Raw genomic sequence first — 26,868 nt, 5'->3', positions numbered from 1 at the left:
ATATATATTATATACATATATATATATATATTATATATATATATATATAGTATATATATCATATATATATATAATAAAAGGAGCACATAAAAACTGCAAAATAGCGTGTTTTAAAGGCTCCTTTTATTAGATGGAATTCTATTTTTAATTTTTCAGAAAATATTTCATATATATAGTATATACTTATACATCATACATATAGTATGAATATGTATATACAAATGTATATATATATGTGTATACATAGGAATGATGAATCCTCAACGGCTGCAAACTTGACGATCATTTCAAAACTTCAGGCCTCCCCCAATGTTCCAATAAAGGTCCCTACGCACCCCCCCCCCCCCCCCATTTGCCCCCCCCCCCCCCCCCCCATTTCACTCCCCCCCAAAAAATTATTAATTCGGTTTCTTCCATGGTTATGGGTATCAACATAACTCTAATGCAAAAATTATGCTGATTATTTTATTTCCTGACTTGCGTAAACGAAATCCGCTCTAGCTGTGTTAAAAGAACCAACCTAATCAGGCATTGTCATATCTTCAGTATAACATAATTCATTAACTAAACCTAGGCAATACATTCATGTCATTTCTTCAGTATAATATAATTCATTAGGTAATAACCTAGGCAATACATTAATTTCATTAATTAATACAATAAGCAATACATTAATGTCAGTGTTCAGCATATCATTATCCATCAACTAAACATCACAGGCTATAAATTCATGTCATATCTTCAGTATAACATAATCCATTAACTAAATATCATAGGCAATACATTCATATCTTGAGTGCATCACAACCCATTAACTAAATGTCATAGGCAATACATTCATTGGTGCGACTGGTATTATTAAAAAGAAGTGCGATTCCATGAACCTTCTGAAAAATACAAAAAATGACAAAAATCTTCAAAAGTACTGAGGCAGCAAAGATGGACGAGAAACTTCATCGATGATCAGCGATTCCCAAACTTGGCACCCATGATCTACCGAGCCTCAAAAACCGAAGCATTTAGACGTTCCCTCGGAGCGAAAGCGTGAAATTGAAAGTACTATAAGTTATCGCCTTCTTTCACAGCATCTCTCTGCCTTTTCAAAAAGCAGCTCTTCTTTTCATAGATGACGAGACACCAACACCACAACTCTGGTGTCCGTTCGCAGAGTGACTCACGTAATGACAGCCCTAAGCTCATTATCAGCATCGTATTTCATGACCCTTGGACCATTTAAATGGACAGATAATGGGGTTGGGATTGGTGAACTAATAAATAGCAGATATTCATGCCTCGGTGTCACGCGAGCTTCTGGGATCTGAGGGGGGATCAGATGAACATAATTTAGGAGTTAATTCAGTGTAATCATATCATTTAACTTCGCATTTGCTTGAATGTGAGAATGAGCGATGGAAATGAATCAGATGAAATGGGCCGTATACCTTCCAGGAAACTTGTTAAATCACTACGTCACTCCTTGATTTCAAGTATATTAACTTAATATGCCTAATGGCTTGCAAAAAAGGTAAACTTCTTAGAGGGAATAACTCAGCAGGAAAAGATTTCTTTTTATCTTAATTCAAATTTGGATATGAAATATAAACCCAAAGCCAGGTCACCATGGCGACGACTAGGTGGGAATTTGGACAAACATTTTTTGACAGATCCTTACATGATATTCCTCCAAAATGCTTAAGATTTTCTTCGCATCAGACGAACGTCTGAACGAACAACAAAACGTAATTGAATGGTATTTGCCCCATGTCCAAACTTCAGGATAATTTATGGCAATTCTTAGTAGTTCTGAAACCAGGGTCCTCTTCTTCTTTCCCACCGTTATCCCTACATTAAGGGGTCGGTTGCCCGATGCGCCTTCTCCACTGCCTTCTGTCAAAGGCATCATCCTCCACCAAACCTCTTCTCTCCATATCTTCCTTCACTTTATCTCACCATCTAATTCCCTGTCTCCCTCTCGATCTTCTTCCTCTAACAGGTTCCTCCCAAGCCCTCTTCATTCCCTCCTCGTCATTCATCCTCAACACATTATCATTTAATGAACATATCTCCAAATGTCCTCAATTATTTTATATGTTTATTTATTTCTTATTAATTTATTTTACTTACTATTCTACTTTTCGCAATGTATCCTTTATCATGGTAAGCCGTTTATTCCTGTTGAATTTGGGTGTCTTGCATCACCTCAATCCATATATCATAGCTTGACCAAAGAATCTCTTTCCCATAATTCAAAGAAAATAATTTTTCTGTTAAAGAATTACGAAAAACAGATGCAGATTGAGAACAAAATGGGTAAAAACAAATACAAAGAGACCAATGAAGAAGAACAAATTGGCTACCAAATATAAAACATAATACAAGAGACCAAACAAAATTAACAAATGCAAAGAGAGATCAACTAAGAAATAGAATACGAAAAATATAAAACACCGCACAGTTTCAAGAGAGAGAGAGAGAGAGAGAGAGAGAGAGAGAGAGAGAGAGAGAGAGAGAGAGAACGCAAGCCAATATCTATGCCAGTACCAGCAAGCATTTCTGATTGCAGAGGAATGAGGAAGTAAACAGATAACGTTTTGCAATCTAAATCAAGCATTCAATAGCAACGCATCCTCGAAAAAAAAAAAAGTCAAATAACGGATTAGAATTCCGAGCACTCAAGTAATCGAGCAAGCAAAGAAGCCAAACACAATCGGTGACTTATTGTCTGAAGTGTGGATTTCTTCCAGATGTTGGACAGTTATTCCACTGTTCCTCTGGATAAAATTCGAACACTGAAATAACAGTTTTCACGAATATTTTTGAGCTGCTGTTTGAGAGCAAGTCTATTTTGTTTCTTTTGTGATTTAGCATTACCTCGTTTTACATACACATGATAAATCGTATTCTCTCTCTCTCTCACCGACTGAAGACCGTTTATGTGTCCACTCAAGCGTGCCTCCAAGATCGTGCCTAAAATGTTGTTTAACTTAGTCAGTAAAAGGGTATTTCACTGTAAATACTAACAGCGAAAATTTAGAAAGGTAGCCATTATTACTACAGTTTTTTTTTTTTTTTTTACCAACGATGAATTTAAACGAGCTATTTAGGAAGAGTAGAAAAGGAAGCAACAATGAATCTAAACAAGCTATTTCTGAAGAGTAGAAAAAGAAGTAACAATGAATCTAAACAATCTATCTTGGAAGAAGAGTAAAGAAGAACGGCTATCATACTGTGACTGAGAGAGAGATAGAAATGAATCTCCCATTTTTACGTTATCATTCTTTCAGGAGGGTGAAACCAACCAAGAGAAATGAAATAAAGAAACACTAATTGAGTTATTTCTTTTTCCCGTGATGTGCTAGGCGGAGAGACGTTCCACAAAAGATGAAAAAACCGGGCAATGACATCCGAATGTCTCTTCTTGGCCTGAATCCATCAGAGTATGAAAATGACTTTACGCCAGAAGGAAGATATGTTCGGTAATGGTATCTAAACTTGATTTAATGACGGATAAATTAACAGGAATTCGATAGCTCGGTTGCTATAAACGTTTTCAATGAGCAATGGCTCCACTTCAACATTACGATGGCAGAAGGCAATATTTAATTACTACAAAAAGCAGTAAAAAAATTTTAAAAAATGATCAAAACATTCGTCATGAGAACATAACGGAGAGTTTAAAATTTTTTTTCTTACTGATAAAATTCTTCGTCATGAGAGCATAACGAACAGTTTTATCAAACAGTTTTATCAGTAAGAAGTGAACGCAAGAAATGTAGTGTCAAGATTTCTGATCAGACAAAGAATCAGCTGAGGTGTGCCCTACATACTTTAAATAACGCTGGCTGAGTCAGTCATAAGCAGGCCTACACCTGTACTATGACAGCAAAGATAAGAGAACTCCTACAATAATAATAATAATAATAATAATAATAATAATAATAATAATAATAATAATAATAACGAACGCACAGTCCGTTTCCTTCAAACATACGATTATAACTTTTGAAGTTAAATACACTTAATAAAGTAGATATGCAAATTGGTGCCACTACAAGAATGAAAAAAGGATAAGAAGAAAATAAAAGAAGAGCTTTAAAAACATCAACTTTACAAATGGAAAACTGAATACCCAACAAAGATCAAAGAATTTTTCTTTAAAACCGTTCACATTACTATCAAATGTCGTCTATGTCAATTCTGGAGAGAGAGAGAGAGAGAGAGAGAGAGAGAGAGAGAGAGAGAGAGAGAGAGAGAGAGTACACACTCTACAATTTTATACATATGAGGACTACTGGGTACCTAAGGAAATCGTTCATAACCAGAGAGAGAGAGAGAGAGAGGCTACAATCTTATTACATAGGACTACTGGGTACCTAAGAAAATTGCTCGTAACCGAGAGAGAGAGAGAGAGAGAGAGAGAGAGAGAGAGAGAGAGAAAGTACTCTACAGTCCTATATATATGAGGACTACTAGTACCTAAGGAAATCGTTCGTAACGAGAGAGAGAGAGAGAGAGAGAGAGAGAGAGAGAGAGAGAGAGAGAGAGAGGATACCAACAACTGGTCCAAGATTATCCAGAGAGCTGCGTTTAGAATAACTTTCAGGCTGTAAAATAAATAAGAACAAATACAAGAAAATGATGTGAAAAAAGGCCAAGAGATACAACTACTGAATGTTAAAGGAAACCACAATTTTCCTCAAATAAGAACACTATCATGGCCGGTGTCCCATATAAAAGGAATGTAGATTGCCGTCAAAATTCTTTGATATCACTGCTTATGAGGCATAACGCCCTAGAGAGAGAGAGAGAGAGAGAGAGAGAGAGAGAGAGAGAGAGAGAGAGAGAGAGAGACCTGCAATGAAATATCCAGTCACACGTAAAGGATGTAGTAATAGTACTTGCAGGTGCCATACACGACGGTTGCACTAGTAACCCAACAAAAGAAAATGTCACGTTGTCACGCAATCTTGTCTGGCCCAAATGACCACTTGTATGATTATATATATATATATTATATATTATATATATATAAGATATATATAATATATATATATATATTATATATATTATACCCACACATCACCTATATATATACTATATATATATATATATATATATATATATATATATATATTTTATAATATATATATACATACATATATATATCATATAATATAATATTATATATGTATATATATATATATATATATATATAATGTGTGTAAAAAAAAAAAAAAAAAAAAAATATATTATTGCTCATAATAATATTGCTCACGACCATTTTATATATAGTATCTATAGATACTATCTACTGTATTGTATGTATGTAATGTAATGTTGTCTGTATGTATAGTTATAATATATATATATAGTTATTTATATATGTATCTAATAATTTTATTATATGTCTATATAAATATATATAATATTATATATATATATATATATATATATCGATATAATTATATAAACACCCACGACACACATATAGTAGGACATAAAGGGCGCATCGTTAGCAATAATGCCACCCAAATAAGAGTACGCATTGGGCTTCTGTTGACCCAAACACTGGATTACGTACTTAGTAGTTAATCAACCGCAGTGGGTGGCAATCAAAATAGAAACAGACTACTGGCTACCCAAGTCTCGAACTACTTGCGACACAGGGGGATCTTTGCTTCTGCTTTATTTTCAACAATTCTGAAACTTATATCACCAGTGAAGTGCACAAATACTACACAGTTTAGCATGAAAATCTAGTATATTTGATGTTCATACTTTGCTAAGTAAATCCCACTGCCAGATCTGCACTTTTTCCAGTGCCATAGGAAACGTATAGACATATTCGAAATCGAATATTTCTCAATGATACGCCTAGGTGTCTAAATAGCTACAAATAGCAATCTCGGTGATCAACTGAGAATCCATTATTATACCTTCCACTGTAGCCTGTTCCGTTCCGGAAACCTCTGATTTAAAAACGTTGAATTTCAGGCCAACACCATACAATGCCATTCGCTACCGTCTGTTAGTTAATACTTGTAAATCGTGCTCATTTCTACTTAGCGAAGTCATATAGTCTGCTCTTGCAAGGTCTGCCAGACACTGGCCAGCAATCCAACTCTTTCTCACACCTTCTCTTCCACTTCCCTGTCCATATCAAAATCCATAAGTGGTACAAAAAGAGAGAGAATGGATTTCCTTCCCCTACATCCACATTCACATATATTTCACTACGAAGCTGGCCAGGTTTTTATCTGGGCCATGTATTCTTCTGATTGGTTATATTCTCTCAAAATCTTTCATGGCATTTCTCTGCTACTATTAAATGGTTCTTCAAAATTGATGAAAGTCGAAATGAGACGCTGGTAGAACTCTTACACACAGCTGTATGGCGTCAAGACAAAATTTGACTCACTACTGGCTACATCCTTGGTTTCTCTTGAACCCTGACTGTTCATATTTCAGGTTTAGTTCAAGAGCTTTCTAATTCTATTCAGCAGGACAAAATCGCATTACTTCTGTCATCATTCCTGCAATTGTGATACTTTTCCAAAGTCTACATTTCCTTAAATAACCCTTCTTGAATAATTTCATAGCTATTCTCATGTTGCCAATACCTTGGCTTACAGTATGTGATTTACGCATCTCTCAATAGCATCTTTAAATAACGTGCAGTCATAGTAGCTGGTCGCATCTTTAACATCCCTGGAGTCATTCTATCATGACCAGGTGCTCTCCTCATACCTGATATAAATCACAATATTTCCAATTTCATTTTTAAATAAAGAACGTTCACTCATACACATAACCAGTTATTCATAAAGTGATGGGACAGAAAAAGAAAAATGATCCACCGAAAAATATTATCATCACTGTTATTTCAAAGGACTCAGCCCATCGTTCTAATACCTTCTTTCCTGATGTTATGAGGTTACCATAAGGATTCTACATTGGCGTAGCTTTCTGTCTCAAATTTCTGAAGTAGCTTTTATTATCCCAGTAAAAAAATTCTCCTCCAATGCTCCACTATTTCTTTAAATATGCTTCCTCTTGTCACAGTCTGGTTATCTGGTTACAAGTTTCTAATACGGCATTTTAGGTTTTATAAGGTTAACCAGTACGTCTTATCCATCTTTCAATAATATTTAATCTACAATTTTCCGTCTCGCGATACGATTCTGACGATGAAACTTAAGATTCTCTGCTTGGCATTAAATTTGGATAATGGAAACTAATTTACCATTATAAATGTAATATACATTTACTTAAAACGAAATATTAAGCCGAGAACATCGTTAATTTCAAATAATTTTATCCGAGGTATAGTGTAAAGTAATAAACTGAATATTAAACGATACTCGTGGCTTAGAACTTGTGACAATAAGAAAACGCCACGCCTGTATAAGATATTATTATATTATATATATATATATATATATATATATTATATATATCATAACAGAAGTATGTGTGTGTTGCAGGCAGATAGCAAAATCCAGGCATTTAGTTAAACAGTGACTCACCTACACTCTATCCTCGTGTTTAGTACTAGCCCCTGGAGGGTCAAATGTCCCTAAGGGCATTTCACTATCTGCCTGAAATTTCAAGCAGTTCGCAAAATGCCTGGTTTCGCTATCTGCCTGTACCATTTACATATTATAAAGCTTACCATATATATTTCCAACTCCACAAACTTACATACAAAGACTAGCTTACAGAACCATCTTATCCATATATGAACACCAAATCATCACAATTTTTTCTGCTAAATACCAAACATGTCACTGTTTCATTCTCAATATCTTTTCACCTTCTATTTACGGTCATTTTCGATCTAACAAAAGTCTTACTTGCTAAATCCCCAAAAGTTAATCTGCATAAAGATTCTCATCGTTGCAGTACGGACGCTAATTCCATTAAATTTACTGTTATCAAGAAAAAAAATTATGCAGCTTTTATGTGGTTTCATGATATATCAGTCAACTGTAAATATTTCGGGGGAGAGGTGGGTGAAATATCTGGCGCATGCGTGACTGCCAACATCTGAAATTCCTCCTCATATTTCCTAGACATACAATCCTACTGTCTGATGCCCGCTTTCCATGACGGGGAATTGAGGTCGGATTTGCTGAAGTGCTCGGTTATAACGGTCGACTAAAATATTATGGCCATCCACATTTGTTTGCACTGTTATGCTCACTCGGTTCTCCCCCCTAAACCCGGCCCCCACCCCTTCCACCTTCAGTTTTTTTTTTTTAATCAGTAGCGCGGTTAATCTGGTTGCTCTGTTTCCGAAACCCTTTCCAGCGGAATTCGCGATATTGGTTCACGAAGCCTAAGTAAGTGTCCACGGACTACTCGATATTATAATGCGCCAGTTATGTCAACTTCCCGCTTTCAGGAGTTCCCGGGTTAACCAAATTTCATCAAAATGCGCGCGAGGGTATATGTATCTCTCTCTCTCTTAGCGGCAGCCTTAACGGATCTCGATATTTGTCCGAACTGCTGAAAAGAGAAACATCAAAAGAGAGCAAACATCCTATTCCATCTCGGACTATACAGTCTTCCTTCCTAAGAGGGTATTATTCATCTACGGTAAATGTTTGAAGAGAGAAGGTCGAGTATCACCTCGAGTCAGTAGGTCATACCCGACAGACAACCTGCCCAGCACCCTTCAAGGTGCAAACGTGTCAGCTGGGCCACCATAATTGGTCCGCGGCAGATGGTGTCAGAACGCACTGCAATACCCTCTCATAGCCGATCTCATTGCAGTTCATTAGATTACGTCCTCTTTTGGAGAGGGTGACTTGCAGTGACTTTCAAGAGCAATTGGACAATGGGCTAATCACATGCACAGAGGTGTCAAGATGCTTGATACAACACGGCGTGTTGTCGTAACGTCTAAAAGTATCACTGCTACCCGACTCCCTTACAAATAGTACACCTCAAGTTTGTGATTCAAGAACCGTGGTGTTAGGAAAGTCAATGTTGAGACTGCTCGAGGAAACGTAATTAAAGAATAAATAGAAATAACACATGACAAAGGGTAAAATGAATAAATATTGAGTAATTCCTTATTTTTTTACAAAATCTAATAGGTTTCTAAGTTGAGAGAGAGAGAGAGAGAGACTATCTAATCCACATCAATTAAAATCTTATATCAAACAAGATTGCTTCTAGTAAAATGAATAATTGTTGAATAATTCCTTTTTTTATTACAAAATTTAATAGGTTTTTGTTAAGTTAGAGAGAGAGAGAGAGAGAGAGAGAGAGAGAGAGAGAGAGAGACTATCTAATCCACATCAATTAAAATCTTATATCAAACAAGATTGCTTCTAGTAAAATGAATAATAGCTGAGTAATTCCTTTTTTTATATCATCTAATAGGTTTCTAAGTTGAGAGAGAGAGAGAGAGAGAGAGAGAGAGAGAGAGAGAGAGAGAGAGAGAAAATCTAATCCTCAAAAATTAAAATCTTATTTCAATCAAGATTGCTTCCAGAAATGTGAATAGTTGCTCCATTCCATAGGCGTAAAATAATCCTACCTCCCACCAACGGCCTTCGAAGATTACGGTAATGACATGCCTAGGAATCTCCTCCCGAAAGTTAGCCAGCGTGTCAGGGCCAAGTTGTGCATATGCTGCGATAGCCGGTAGCCCAAAGGGGGGCGTGGCCAGTGGTGAGATAGCTAATGAAGAGGGAGGGAGGGGGTGAGGGAGAAGAAATGGAAACTAATGGAAACTTGCGTGAAGTGATGGCTGGGAGAGCGGGTGGGTGCATAGGGTGACGTGTATGGAAGGGGGACGAAGAGTCGGGTGGGGGAGAATAGATGTTCTTCTTTTTTGGGGGGTGGGGGTGGGAGAGGGAGGGTGATTTGCTCCAGGGCCCACATGTGCGCTGAGGCCTGGCGAAGACTGGAAGACGAAGGGGCCGTCGGCACTTTAGTCAGTCAGTCTCAAGACTCGTCCCCGCTCGCACGTCTCGAAGGCGACGTCTCGTACGCAACAGGGAGAGAGACAGGACTTAATAAAAAAAAACAGAGACAGTTGGATCGTCAGGCAGGGTGCCCTCCACAACTTGGACTTCGACTCAGAACGGACGGGAATGTAGTTACCTGTGACTTGTGTCTTGATTTCATTACTAACAACTTGAAAATTTAGTGTCTTGATTATTCTAACACACAAAAGGGAGACACTTCAAATTTCTAACAATTTGTAGTGACTTGATCGGAAACAATCGAATTATCTTAAGGTAAGAAAAAGACAAGGCTTAGTACTTCTTCTGGGACTTCATTAACTTTGGATCTTTGCCTTAAAACAAACTTCAGGACTTAACCAACTGACACTTCTGCGATCTGCATAAGTTACACAACCTATGTATCTAAATACACAAAATCACATATTCATCTATACATACATACGCACATATATAAAATCTGTATCCGTTTAGGAACGAATTACTAATACTTAGTTTACGGCCAACAGGGTGCTTTCACTTCATCTGAAATCATTCCTTTGACTGAAATAGCAACCATATTTCAACAACTATACTAACAAAAGCAGACCTTATTTTTCTTCTGAGTGTCTTCACTTGGAGTAGGGAAATACTGTATCTCTCGGAGATATGTCCAGAAAGCTACTAACCTTCGATACGTATAATTAAAAGAAGCCAGACTTCCGGTAAGTTACGAGACTTCATCCCTTAAAACTCCACGAATAACGAATGGTCCATAGTAGACAAGAAGAGTCTACTTTCAGTCATATGTTATACTGTTTGTATGTTGAGAGAGAGAGAGAGAGAGAGAGAGAGAGAGAGAGAGAGAGAGAGGGTTGCCACAATATATTATGGTAGCAATCCTATAACATTCTGCGAATGTCACAAACCCTATATGAAAAGAAATGAATCCGGAAAACTGCGTCAAAATGGTAAATAATATTAACAAAATAATCCACCAGAAATATCAAACGAAATCCGAAAATAAAGAAATATGTCTCATTTTCCTATAAATGCACAACATGCAGCATATGTACCAATCATACAAGCCGCCGAACTTTGCCGTATATCTGTAGGCTCAGCCTTCCGTAAATGCTGAAATCAAGGTCTATAAAATATCTATACACCTATAGAAAATCTGTAGACCTTAGTTAAAATAATATCGCAGCTTTGATGGAAATACATTTCACCAAATCCAGAGAAGAAAATGTCGAAGAAATCAATTTCACCAAACTGATGACGTTCTCGTAATCATATATATATATATATATTTATATATATATATATATATATATATATATATATATATATATATATATATATAGTATTATATATTTATATATCTTATATAAACATATATTATATATATGTATATTAGATAGATTCTTAAATTTATAAAAATATTAAAATTCTTAAATTGAACAGGATTTACTATTTATAATTATATACATGCATACATACATAATATATTATACATATATATATACTATATATATCTATATATATATATATCTATATATATATATATATATATATATATATATATATATAGAGAGAGAGAGAGGAGAGAGAGAGAGAGAGAGAGAGAGAGAGAGAGAGAGAACGCGTGCATATGATCAGAGTACCTTAAACCGTATGAGACACATAGTATAACGACTCCTCACCATCCTTGCAGCAAAAATCCGGAAGTCATATAGTAGTTATAATTTTTTCCCGACCCAGTCAGATGCCATAAAAATGAGACGATACCGTGCTGTTCTGCGGTTTCTGGTAGCGTACAGTCCCATCTATTTTCATCATCAAGCTGTTTCTTCGTAAACTTGAGAACTACGACCAAAATGGTGAGCTTTTCAACTAGTCTACAGTAGAGGTGTGTTTTACGATTCGTTGCAATCTAGGTTTTTTCTTTTCAAACAAAGGTTCCAAATCGTTAATTTGCTACCATAAATGGCCTTTTCATAGCGAATAATTCGTGAGTCACTAATCTCGAAGAAGGATTATGAAAAAATATTCTTGTCTCGAGAATAATATATAAGTACAGCGTTACTCACCAGTTTAAACAACAATGAGAAAACAATAATTAGAAATATAAAGAAGAATCTTTATCAAATTAACGCAGCTGAGGCAGCAATCACTTTTAATAAAACATGTTTAAAAGAGGGTTTACTTCCAGCATATATAATATATTATAATGTAAATTTTAGCTTTACACCACCTTTCCACTATCGTTTGGCACGTTTCTTAGATGGTCAAGAAAGATTGAGCTATTTATAAAGAAAAAAGAAAAAAAAACATGAATTCATGTGACAGAAACAAAATAATTTACAAACTCATCATCTTTCATGTGATTACCTTCCTAAGTATAGACAAAAAATAAAAATGCTCCACACTCACGCCTAAGTATGACTGATCGTCAAGAAGTTTACAGTTGCCTAAGACAATGATCGTCATTACGTACAAAGAGATGAGAGAGTCATTACGTACAAAGAGATGAGAGAGAGAGAAAAAAAATAATAAACGCACACACACACAAAAACAATCTATTTATCTCAAAAGACGGACCCGTCATTAAACGTCAAGTCGAGCGGTATCGAAAAACACCGCCCATCTCGAAAGGTAACATCTGCGGGCTATTTCCTATCAGTATCAAAAGCTCCGATGAGAAAGGCAACGCTACAAGGCACATTTAACGTGTGTAAAAAGCCAACGTTCGATTATCATTTTGTGGCTTAGGCTTCCGCTTCCATCGTGGGAGTTTTAAAGGAAACGCTTCAAAATTACGTTCTGTTGATTGCGCGTAATATCGGATCGTTCCTGAAGTCAGATATGTGATAGGGGACTTAGCTGAAACACTGGATACTTCCTGGGGACGAGATACACGAAAGGGAGTAAGGATTCAAAATCAGATAGAGACTTCGAACGTATATCATTTCACATCTCTTTCACAGCCTGCGTAAAAGACCTTATAACTGGAACAAAAGCTATACGCGGATGCTAGAATGTCATTTTAAAATAAAAATTATACAAAACTAATAACGTTGTCATTTTAAAACAAAATTATACAAAAACTAATGAAGTTAATTATTATCTGCCGACGAATGTATGTACCTATACCAAAATTTCATGCTGATCTGTTATTTCCAAATATTAATCACTTGAACGACCTTCACTGGAGTATTGTAAAATACTTCTACTGTAACCTGACGATTTGTATATTTTGTCAATTATCATTTTCCCTGGCAAAACCTGTTAAAAGAAATTAGAAAAAAGATATTTATTGCATCAAATGCAATAAATACCACTACATATATTCTCAAATATATACGAATAAAATTCTTTTAAGCGTATTTATTCGAATATACTTCTCTTACTCTTCTTCCTATCCGCACTACTTAGGGTTAAAGGATTTTATGAACGAGTGATGAACATAAGGGTTCCATGAGTGTGTGTTTTACCATGTTTTACGACGCTAGATTAAGCATCTTATGACCATAAAAGGTTGTTCCCCTGATAAAATCAACTGTCAGCGTTGAAGATCAAATAAACTGGTTCCTCAAACGTATACGCATTGCCATTGAAAGAGACAAAGCCATAAAAATCTTTCAATATTAAATAACATCTTTAAAATTTAAATACCTTTTAAAATTAAATCTTTCAAAATTAAATAATATAATTGGAAATTTAAATTCTTTCACAATTAAATAATATAATTCAAAATTTAATATCTTTCAAAATCACAAAATATCTTTCAAAATTAAATATAATTCAAAACTGATTATCTTTCAAAATCATATAATATCTTTCAAAATTAAATATCTTATAAAATTAAATAACTTTCAAAATTAATTTATATCTCTCAAAATCAAATATCTTTCAACATTAAACATCTTTCAAAATTAAATATTTTTCAAAATTAAATACTCTAAAAATTAAATATCTTTCAAAATTAAATAACTCATATCTTTCAAAATTAAATAATACCTTTCAAAATTAAATAATCTCGAGATAGCCTTCATCTGTAATTATCCGGAGTAGCTGAGAACTGTCGTCGAACAATGGGAGGATTTTACCTGTTGTTGCTCAGAGAACAAAGAAAATAATAAAACGTTACACAATCCAAGGCACAAGTTCATCCGTTCTTTATTTTTCTGCTTCGCTTCTGTACTCATGTGTACATTAAATATATTCCTTTTTTATATGAGCATATAAACATAAGGCATATATAGTATATGTATTTTTTTCATATATATTTATGCGTGTGTATGTAATATATATATATATATATATATATATATATATATATATATATATATACATATATATACAAATACACACACAGCAGATATATATATATATATATATATATATATATATATATATACAAATTACATCTTCGTACCTTTAACATTTTCAATGTAAAACCAGCAGCAGAACGATGTTAAAATATTATAATTGAAGAGTCTGAGGCAGATGAAGTTACCCCCGAACAATGTTCTCTTATCAGGCAGAGAGAGAGAGAGAGAGAGAGAGAGAGAGAGAGAGAGAGAGAGAGAGAGAGAGAGCTTTAAAAGACGCGTCAGCTGCTGGCGACTAATTGGCGTCTTCACACCAGGTGGGGTTTGTAACTTGGCTTTAAGCATCACCCAACGGACCACCTTTGCCGTTAATGCTAAATACTGTTAGCGAGCTACATACCTCTCGCAAGCATCCCCTGGAGATCGGAGTCAGTGGAAACTCACTCTCTCTCTCTCGTCCGTAACGCCTGTTGCCTTATCTTGAAGAGGCAAGGATGATAGAAATTGGTGACGACTGTTCCGTTATGTTGTGGTCTACTTTTATTGGAAGCAACGTAGAATAAAATTTTGATATCCGTACGATAATTTATTCTATCATCGTACAGTTGTCAACACAAGAAAACAACATGAATTAACTTTGTTCAACACTATGATTGATTGATGTAAAAATGTACCATGACGTCACAACAACTTAGGCCATCGACGCCGTTTAACGCTAAGGAATGTATTATGAGGTATCGTAATTTTGTTAAATTGGTTAAAACTTAAGCTGTAACAACCCATACAGTGCTTAAAACTAACGAATGTATTGTGAGGTATCGTAATTTTGTTGAATTATTTAAAAATTTAACTGTAGCAACCCAGCCAGTGTTTAAAAACTAATGAATGTATTTTGAGGTATCATAATTTTGTTAAATTATTTTTTTAAAAATTAAGCAGTAGCAACCCATTCAGTGCTTAAAAACTAACGAATGTATTGTGAGGTATTGTAATTTTTTTGAATGATCTAAAACTTAACCTGTAGCAACCCATTCACTGCTTAAAACCTCAGGTCATGGGTTTTTATTTACAGATACTGTAATATTAAATAATGTATTTATTACATTAGGACGTGTCGTAATTTTGTAAATTGGCTAAAAGTTAAGCTGTAGCAACCCATTCAACGTTTAAATTGGTTAAAAATTAAAGTGTGCCAACCCATTCAGTGTTTAAAACTAACGAATGTACTTTAAAATGTCTTGCGTTTGTTGAATTGTTTAAAATCTAAGCTCAAGCAACCCAACCATTTTTTTTAACTAACGACCGTACTTTGAGGTATCGTAATTTTGTTAAATTTGTTAAAAATGAAGCTGTTACAACTCATCCAATTATTGCTCAAGATTCGATTATGAACACTTAAGTGTTTGGGCTTCGGATGAATTTCCTGTTCATTAATGACATACTGATGAAGAGGCAAAATATAACTAGTAACGAAATGATGCCCTCCAGTCTACATGACCAGAGAGTGCATATATCATGTTTTTCATGAATTCCCATAACAACAATAGACGATCACTCATCGTTCCTCCGCGTAATTAACCTTTTCGCCAAAGAGCTCAAACTGCTCCTTTGTTCGCTTTCAGCAACTGAGTAGCAAAAAGCATTTCAAGTCGATCGATTACCAGCTTTTAAAACGGGATCTCAAGTCAGCTACCGATTAAAAATAGTATGACGGTCTCTACAGTATTATTAGGCGAACATCTAATCTGCCCTCATTATACCCTAACAACAAAACATACACTATATAATAGACTGAAGCATCCCGGAGGGCGAATACAGTCTCCGACCAACAAGGAAAAGCTTTTACAACTCGAGATAAGTGCGTTTCGTTATCGAAACACATAAAAACGATAATGATTCTTGGGATTTCTTAAGACGGAATGCTACTCGAGTCGCTAATTCATCTATCGCACTAAAAGAAGGTCGTTTGGTAAATAAACTTTATTACATAACTGCCGAAGTAGTATTTCCTTTGTCGGACTAAATCAAAGTGAATAAACAAATATATATGTATGTATGAACCCGTATGTATATATTTACACATTTGTGGAGGGCATGAGGGCTAGCCGCCTCATTTAAAAAAAATTATTGTACTGCAAACCAGAGTTACCACTACCTTCCGTGGACGAGACATACCAACGCAAAATAAATATTAATCAGTCATTTCCGGTGGCACCCACGGGGTATGGGGTATGAATAAGGCCCCGATGGAATCACGCCGCCACATTCTGTCCTGGGGTAACTCCTCAAGATCTCCCCAACGATCATAACAATCATCTCCTGCTTCCCGCCTCATTGTCTTCAACAACGTTTTCTTTGGCATACCTCTGCTTCTACCAAGGAAAACCCGCCCTGAGGTTAAAAAAAAAACAACTTTATATACCCATATATATATATATATATATATATATATATATATATATATATATATATATATATATATATATATATCTGTGTGTGTATATATATTAGATTTGTTCGTTAACTTCAACGTAGGTAAATTAATACAAAGCTAACTAACAACCTCACTCTCCCGAACAACTCTCACAGATGTACACAAATATTTTTTTTTTATTTTCGATTTGATTGAGCACATGAGCAACAGCAAACCGTTATGCATGTTTATATGTCAGTCTCCCTATTTCCCTGTTTATATATACTGTGTTGGTTAGTGTAGCTAGTGTTTGCTACAGCATGAATCTTCAATGATAATAGCTTTGTACTTGTTTCCAGTGACAGATGTAAAGCTGCTTGTGCAAGCAACTGAAAACACACACACACACACACACACACACACACACACACACACACACACAACAACAGTTATGCTCTGCATCACAGGTACTTTCTCCGTCCGTGAACTGCAACTCCTAGATACTTTTGCTTGCCAGTGGCAGATATGAAAACAAGATTTACCTGAATTACTCAGTTCCAACGGTATTTTACACTACCCACGCACAGTTCAGATAGATTTCCTCCTTTCAGTTCAAAACATAAGCAAGAAAATGTTCACGACTTATTCCCCGTACAACATTTTGTTATTATCAACATACTTCAGACAGAATTCCTCATTACAATTAACAAATAATGTAAGCAAGAAAATGTTCACGACTTATTCCCCAGGATAACATTTTGTTATGACTGCAGACTAGACGTTAATTAATTGCTACGAAAACCAAGGGACACGGAACAGAAAGTCGAAGGCACTGACTATCAGTGCTGAAAACAGGTCATTCCCAAGTTGTGAAAGGCAATATCAAATAAACAGCCACTACACCAAAGATATTTTTTCGTATTTTCTCAAACATTTTAACAACGGTTGTTTTAATGCTTCCTCAAACAACTTGGAAAAAAAACATGTCCAAGGAAGCGAAAAACTGCTTAGGTGTATATACACACACAGGTTGGAAAACACCGGCCAAGATTATCAATCAACTTCAATTTCTACTACGCACTGAAGCGGGAGACGATTTCTTCTGTGAAAATGGAAAAAAACAAAAAATAAAAGGTTGATAAGTGAAGAATAAGACGTAGACGGATTACGTAACAATGCAATAGTGAGGGAGGATCTTAGCACAGGGGAATAAAAAAAAACAATGCAGAATCACGAAAAAGAAAAACGGATTGAAGATAAAATGAATAAAAATGGATTGAAGATAAGTTAATTAGCCAGAACGTACATTTTACTGCATCCAAATAGTCAGACGGGGGTGAGAAGTGGGCGGAGTTAAAATAAGAGAGAAACCACATCACTTTAAAAGATGTTACATCTCTGAGGGTGGAGGCAGTTTTATGAATTTTTAAAACATCCCCACCAAGCCAGTCTAAATTGAGCACTCGTCCTGACAAAGACTGTCAAACCGCAAACACGAAGAAATACTCTTTAAAATTAATGAGAGAGAGAGAGAGAGAGAGAGAGTAGAAGAAAAGAGAGAGAGACGAGAGAGGGAAGAGAGAGACGAGAGAGAGAGAGAGAGAGAGAGAGGAGGGTCACAAGGGCGTGAAGGCAATTAGAAAAATTAAACCTCTTTATAATAAAAAAAGTAATATCTCATAATCGGATAAGACCAAAATTTATTGCCTCAATTTCCTCAGTCGAATAACGCTAACAACTGGACGCTGTCATAGTTTTTTCGAGAAGCGCTCAATTATGATCAGAGTTGCTACAATTTGCAATAACAGAGCCTGACTCGTTAATATAATATTATATATATATATAAATATATATATATATATATATATATATTATATATATATATATATATATATATGCTATGTATATATATATCTATCTGCGAAGTAATAAAGAGCTCTCGCAGAATTATTCGCTTTCAACTACGTCGTTTACACCTTACGTAGTTCCCTGAATGTTAATATCAGCTTTGCAGTCATCATTCAAGTTAAATCTTATTTCCTCTAGAAGCGCTGCTTTTCGCTGCTGCTATCTTCATCGTTTTGCCGTCATTAACTTTCTTACATAATCTACAATCCCGCTACTGCTACCATGGTTACATCGAGTAGAACTGCTCATGGTGTGAGCGCCACTCACGACCGTCTGACTAGTCTCTCCTTACACCAATTCCACTGCTCTTCACCAACACAGCTGCCCTCTCGAAGTCTGTGTCTCCAGACTCTTTGGTCAAGGACACGTCCTTCCTAAACATGTTTTCTCCAGTGACATGGATGGATGGAATATATAGAGTTTAGGCCAAAGGCCAAGCACAGGGACCTATGAGGTCATTCGGCGCAAGAAAGGACATTGAGAGTAGCTATGTTTGAAACTGCACTATGAAATAATTGTGAGGAGAGGATGGACAGCAAGATAGAAGAAAGAGAATATGAATGGAGGTAGAGTAAACAGAATAAAAGGGGTTGCAGCTATGGGCCGAAAGGAAACGGCGAAGAATCTTTAGTAACGCCTACAATGTACCCCGTGAGGTGCACTGACTGCACTACTCCCCTACGGGATCTTCAGTGATATGGAACCTATTTCATACTGTCGGAGTAGTCCAAATAGTTAGTACGCTCTATCATTTTCAAGAGTATGTGCGTATAAACTCCCGTTTTTATTATCTTTTCGGTGTGCCATCTTTCGGAGAAGCTCTCTTCGTTTTCTCTTCTCTTTCAGCCACTCTGAAAGGCGCCACTGACGCCCCGAGGAGCGCCTGAAGAAGTCCCGTTGGAGGGCGAGAAGGAGGCGCCCGTGCGTGAATGCGAGCTACCCTCTTTAATAATCGCTCTCTGAGGAAGAGCAAGAATTCGACCCGAAAAGCACACACTCAATTACAAAACTCATCAAAATTGTCACTTCTCGTGAGAAACGAATCCTTTTCGAAAGAAGTCCGAAGGTTCTCACAAATTAAACGTAGTCGCTTAAGTAAGTTGCAATTGGTTCGATTACACAGCCAGGGAAAAGCGTTCTTCGCTAATTGCCTCTTTCGTAGTAGACGGAAGGAAGGGTTTGCTTGCGTGCGTGAGTGCTTGTGCGTGGGGGTGTGTGTGTGTGTGTCTGCGTGTGTGTGACGAATGAACAGCTGTACATTCAGAGAGTCAAGTGTCTTCAAAATGTCGCCCGCAGCCATAAGAACTCAATCGCATAATGAGTGTTAATTCGTCCCCTTCGGGGGGAAACTGTAATTCTTACAATGATGTGGCAAAGGGATTCCCGACCCATCCCCCCCCTCCCCCACTCACCCCACCCCCACACATCTCTCTCTGTTGATGCAACAGACTGTTCTCCTTTTGAGGCAACAAACACACTACTTTCATTACAGGTGAACAGCCTACTTCCTAAAGGGAACACGAAGACTGCTTTCCTTCTTGGATCAAGGGTATTTACTTCCTAAGATGAAACACATATAGTTTTCGATCCTCAAGGAAAACAGCAGAAGAATATTTCCTTGACCAAAGGAGTAATCATTTAGAACTGGGTCGTAACTTCATGAAGTTTAAAATGAAATCATCAACTGAGAATACCATGATACACTTAATTCTGTAGTGGAAGAAACAAGCAGAACCATAGAGCGAGTGTGAAGAGAGTAGGACAAAAAATGGGAGGATCTATACATTTCATTACGTTAGACTAGCCTAGCTGTACCTAGGGAAGGGAACAACCTAGAAAGGGGACGTGTGGGGTGCTGATTCTGGCAACGTCGGAGTAGGCATGGGTGTTATCATGTCGTCGTGATGGATTTCGTGAAACAAAGGAGACACTATAAGATAAACACATATAGTTTCGATCCTCAGGAAAACAGCAGAAGAATATTTTCCTATGACCAAGGAGTGATCATTAAGAACTGGGTCGAACTTCATGAAGCTTAAAATGAATCATCAAACTGAGAATACATGATACACTTACTTCTGTAGTGGAAGAAAGTATAACTCATAATGCACATGTGTGTGTATATATATATATATATATATATTATATCTATATATGTATATATATAAGCGAATACCACGGGAAATGATAGACAGGAATCCAAGCGCTTTCGTCTTTATTCAGACATCGTCAGTAGCTCCTTGACGATGTCGAATAAAGACGAAAGCGCTTGGATTCCTGTCCTATCATTTCCCGTGGTATTCGCTTATTTATGAAGTCACGTGCATCTACTGTGATTTTTTAAGCATTATATAATATATATATTTATATATATATATATCTATATATATATATATATATATATATATATATATATATATATAATATATATATATATCCCACAGCAATGATCAATGATGTATGGCAGCCTATTACTGAGGGAAAGGTTATATATATTTCTCCGCCGCGCCTGATAATACTCATACGCGACACAAAATTAAATGTCACTTATCATCAGCATATGATTTCGCAGTTCAATTACTTTAATATTACCGAAGATTTTTCTCCTTTGAACACATTACATCCCGGTTCTGGGATTTGGTATAAAAGTATTTGTTACCGAACAAATTTCCATTTATTCATATAAAAAAAAAAGTTTAAATTCTACTAATGACTGTAAAACAACGAGGAACGCAAAGTCACAATGAAAAAAAACTTGCCAAAGGTCAGCTATTGCCGGTGGCACTTCGAGGGAAAAAGAAGAAAAAAAAAAAAAAAACTTGACTACGAGCGACGCAAAATGCATGTGTCATATCGGTACATTTTCTCATCCTCGTAATTCACCGAATATGTATTGACACCCCTCGCTCCCCCCTCCCCCCAGTCCCTCTTGGCATGGAGCTATCTACCGTTACCTGAAAACTTGCATTGCACATTATGACTTGACAATATTGTTACCGAGTTATTTTCCCTTATTTTTTCTTATGTATGATTACTGAGCAGGTTCTTTGACAAACGGTGTTACTAGGTAGGTATTACGCGACCATGATTTTTGTGAAATGTAGGTAGACACTGTATATCAGCGGCATATCCCTAGGAAAACAAATATATATATATATTATATATATATATATATATATATATATATATATATATATATAATATATATATATAGTATCTATATATACGTATATAAAATATATATATATATATATATATATATATATATAAATATATATAATTTTATCATATATAAATATATATAAATTTTCAATAATTCATGCGCACTTGCCATTTTTATATTTTTTATACTGATAAGCATATGATGTACATATTCCCAAGACATAGTCTCTTATAATTATATATATAATATATATATGTATATATATATATCTATTATATATATATCATATATATATATATATATATATATTGTGTTCACCAAGCTTACTAACGCAAATATTATATACAATACATATTTCAATGTTACATCACGATATTTCATAGCCAAGAAATTTACGGTATACCAAAATATTTAATTACGAGTAGTTAACAAAAAGTTAACGAAGTCCATGGAACATAACAGAAGTTGAATTCATAATACTAAAATAGTAAATATGACACTATTTGAATCTGTTCTTTATTATCTCTTTTAGTCATTACACATAAGCTTTCTGATTTAGTTCCTCGCTGGACGAGTCAGTTGAGTACTCGCCTACCGATCTGGTAGCCAGCGCGGAATCAGAGAATGTATTTCTGGTGATTAGAAATTCATTTCTTGATGTACTAAATGGTTCGGATCCCAGAATAAGCAGTAGGCCCCATTGCTAAGTAACAAATTGGTTCCTAGCAACGTAAATAAAAATCTAATCCTTCGGGCCAGCCCTAGGGGAGCTGTTTATAAGCTCAGTGGTCTGTTTAAACTAAGATATACTTAACCTCTTGTCATGAAAACCTTGTTCTGAATAAACTAAAGTAGTAAGGACCATATTACTTGTCAAGAAGCTTTATTAATACCTTGTTTGCAATTAAAGTCTTTTAACTCGAAAAAAAATAATGGACAAGATATGATGGGAAAATTCTCCAGAACAAAAAAACCACTTCACATGATAATCAGACCATCGTTTCTTACTTCCACTGGCATCCCATATTTGGATGGACTAATTTTCTAATCTCTCTCTCTCTCTCTCTCTCTCTCTCTCTCTCTCTCTCTCTCTCTCTCTTACTGTGTGTGTAATGTATTATCTACATAAGAACGAACATGCAACGTGAATATGATAATCTGTTCGTCCATAAGAGCAACTAGATATACTTCGGCAAGTGTGGGTGATATTCCTCGCTAATTTTCTAGACCAGATTGAAATTTCCTGCGCAAGAAGAGAGGACTAGATAACCTAAGGAACGTCTTACTGCCCACTGTGAGTGTGTACGCGGAGTCTGTGAGTGCCTATTTGCGAATCAACCACCAATGAGGAGCTGAAGTGTCTTTCGCAGTTCATTTCACACCACTGTTACGGAGTTTACTTAACGGTTCTTTGGACAAACAGACGAACTGTGGGGTCTCACCCTACACACACTCCTGAGTCATCGCATTGCACCCTAGCAAAACAGATAACCTTATTCACACGTCAGTCATATAACAACATTAAAGCACTGAATGTAAATAGCAAATAAATATACAAATAAAAAATATATAACCTGTTGGCATGGAGCTTCCTCAAAATGCCCTGAGCAATCCATGCTGACCAGGGGCGAAGCAGATAACATAATTCCCACGTCAGTCATATAACAACATTAAAGCACTGAATGTAAATAGCAAAAAAATAAAATAATAAATAAATAAATAAATAAATAAATAATAATAATAATAATAATAATAATAATAATAATAATAATAATAATAATAATAACAGATAAATATTATATAACATGTTGGCATAGAGCTTCTTCAAAAAGCCCAGAGCAATCATTGTTGACCAGGGGCGAGCTCTCTCCAAAGCATTACTGTAATAGGCTACGAATCAAATCTGACGTCCTAACACAGATGTCAGAACATATCGAAAACATTCTGCAACTTTATACTCCTCTAATGACAGGTTATAACGGAGGCATGCATGTGTGTACATCATCGATACGTCAACATATGGAGCGGAACAGAGAGAGCATCTGGAACATGAGCGCCGACTAACAAGGCATTAATGCGATTCATCAACATATGATAAACAGACAGACAGGTATTATCACCCGTGACAGATGACTCACGATGATGTGAAGCGAGCTCATTAAAATAAGAGGTAAAAAAAGGGGGAAAACCTACCGAGGCTGAAGAGCAGCATCACGGAGGTTGCAAAGGCACGGAGGAGCATCTAGTGGAACCGCGAACACACGGCAAAGAACAGTTAATTTGTAGATTCGGGTGATTGGCTCAGGGACCCAAATTTCATGGCCAACACCTTTTGGGGATTTCTGCTGTAGTCAGAAGCGACAGAGGGTGATGTGGAGGGCAAAGGGGAAAATGGAGGAGGAGGAGGAGGAGTTACACGGATTAGGATGTCTCACAGAATTTGTTAGTCCATCCGAGGAGACCTCGTGTGTTCACTTATCTCTAGAAGCAGGTTTTACTGTTTCCTCACAGTGTCCTAATGATTTTGTCTAGCCTTCTTTTAAACTCTTCCACACTGTCGCTGTTTACTACTTTTGGTGGCAGTTTATTCCATGTGTCACATATTCTTGTATGCGGAGAAGTTCACGCAATGAGATGTGTTGTATCTCTTCAGCTCTAGTTCCTATCGAGGAGGAGGAGGAGGAGTTCATTTGACACAACTGACTGACTTATCACATCAATGCACCACAATCCATCATTGCTATCATCATTAATCTTCTCCTCACGATCCAGGCCAATTCTTGAATGGCTCCGGATAGATAAGCCATGACCCGCAATGCAACTGTAAAATCAAATTTATGCAGACTGAGAGAAGAGGAAGGAGGTAAATTAAAATAAAATATTTCTCAAAATCATCATCACTATAAATGTCCGAATGGACACTTACCATGGCTGGAATCTTACTAAAAACTTAACGTCCTGAATACCCATAGTTCCAATGGGAGACGGCGGCCTTGCAAGGAACTCACCAAAGGATAAGTCAGTACAAATATAGCAAAATTAATGCAAACTTATAAACCAGCAAGAACACTTGCTTCTGAATTGCTGAAAAAATACATAACACTATTTTACTGATATTATTATAATGACTATTATTATATTATTCAGATGATCAACCCTGTCCATATGGAACAAAGCCATTGATTTTAAATTAAAGCTTCCAAAGAATACGGTGTTCATTCGAAAGAAATAACAGAAGGTAATTTGAAATACAGAAAGAGGAGATCAATTAGAACAATAGGTAAATTAATAAACTGATAAACAAATGAATAAAAATGTGAGTAAATTATTAAAACAAAAGGGAAATGGCAATAAGGTAAAAACGCATTGCGTATGTCAAAATATGGGGCAATAATATGGAGAAACTGGCCATTATTGTGAAGACCACATACCTCAGCAGGAGAAAAGGTGTTATGTGGTTAAAGACCGTAAAAGACGAATCAAAATTTGAGGAACCACAGGCATACTTAGATAACCACATGCACTCCAGCGCAAATGAGTATTCAAACCTAATTCTCGAGAGGGTCATGGAACAGAGGTCGTGACATGTCCAAAGAACTTGAGGTCAAAGGTTACGGAACTAGTCACTGGCGGCACGCATGATATATATATATATATATATATATATATATATATATATGATATATATATATATATATAATATATATATAGAGAGAGAGAGAGAGAGAGAGAGAGAGAGAGAGAGAGAGAGAGAGAGAGAGAGAGAACTATTTTCGCTCTCCCTCTGTTATTAGAGAATGTCTTTGGAAATGGAATGTAATCGTCCAAATAAATCTCTCTCTCTCTCTCTCTCTCTCTCTCTCTCTCTCTATCTCTTTACTTATATATATATATATATATATATATATAATATATATATATATATATATATATATATTATATATATAGAGAGAGAGAGAGAGAGAGAGAGAGAGAGAGAGAGAGAGAGAGAGAGAAAGAAACAAGGATAATTGCCCATCCAAAACACCGGTAATATTTTTTCCCACCCTCGCTCTTTTTGCAACGAGGCACCAGTGACACCAAAAGGGAAAGGGAGGTGAGAAAGGGTAAGAGAATTAAGACTGTTCGCGGAGGAGGGAGGCAGGAGAAGGGTAAGACGAATAAAACTGTTCGCGGAGGAGGAGGAGGAGGAGGAGGAGGAGGGGAGGAGGAGGCAGAGGCAGTGGAAGTTAACGGGACCAACCAGTTGATCTTGTAATTATGGAAGCGCAATTATTTCTCTGGCTATAAAGGAAGGCCAAGAGATCAAGCCATACTTTTCGCCCATAATACCACTCCTTTGGCACACCATACTCCCATCTTCTTCTTTTTTCTTCTTCTTCTTCTTAAAAAAAAAAATCTAGTCCTCAGGTGACACTTCAACCCAACTTCGTTCTTATTCGTGACTGTTTTATCAGATATGAAGTTAATTCCCAAATGTTAAGTATTATATGGAAGAAAAGAATTCCACTGTGTATGGCCATGTATGGGTCTCCGTTAGTGATATGGAGACCTACAATAACTGTAATGCAAGTGTGTGAGCAATATGGTTTTATAGGAGATAATTTAGCTATTCCTTCCTACCTTACAGTAAAACCTGCCATAATAATATAATAAGGTCATACATGGTTGGAATTGGCAAAATCATTAACTATACAGCCGTTATATGTACAGTATATATATATACATTCTACTATATATATATATACTATATATATATAATATATATATATATATATATTTATATATATATATACACCACACACACACACACACACACACACAATATAATATATATATATATATAATATTTAAATATTATACTATATATTAATATTACACACACACCACACACACATATATATATAAATATAATAACTTATTATAAGTATATATTATATACTATAATATAATACTTATATTATATATATATATGTTGCAAAAGCTGCCATACAGGTATTCGGGCGAGTTAAATTTATCTGATGGTAAAACTAAGATAATGATATGATAAACTAATCGTAAATATACAAAATATAGTGGGCAAACTAAAATTAT

The 26,868-nt window shown here is 35.8% G+C and overlaps 1 protein-coding gene across 1 annotated transcript in view; it reads left to right on the top strand.

The window, feature by feature from the left end:
- Positions 1–9,938: 9,938 nt before the first annotated feature.
- The window catches only part of LOC135223045 (uncharacterized), a 98,452-nt gene continuing 81,522 nt past the window's right edge, over positions 9,939–26,868 (top strand). Inside the window, exon 1 of the mRNA XM_064261554.1 lies at positions 9,939–10,253. The gene's annotated coding sequence lies outside the window, so the exon portion shown is untranslated. The remainder of the gene's footprint in view (positions 10,254–26,868) is intronic.

Source organism: Macrobrachium nipponense, chromosome 8 (genome assembly GCF_015104395.2).
Source record: "Macrobrachium nipponense isolate FS-2020 chromosome 8, ASM1510439v2, whole genome shotgun sequence".
NCBI classification, from domain to species: domain Eukaryota; kingdom Metazoa; phylum Arthropoda; class Malacostraca; order Decapoda; family Palaemonidae; genus Macrobrachium; species Macrobrachium nipponense.
The sequence above is the reverse complement of the archived record's forward strand: the minus strand, read 5'-3'. Positions and strand labels throughout refer to the sequence as shown.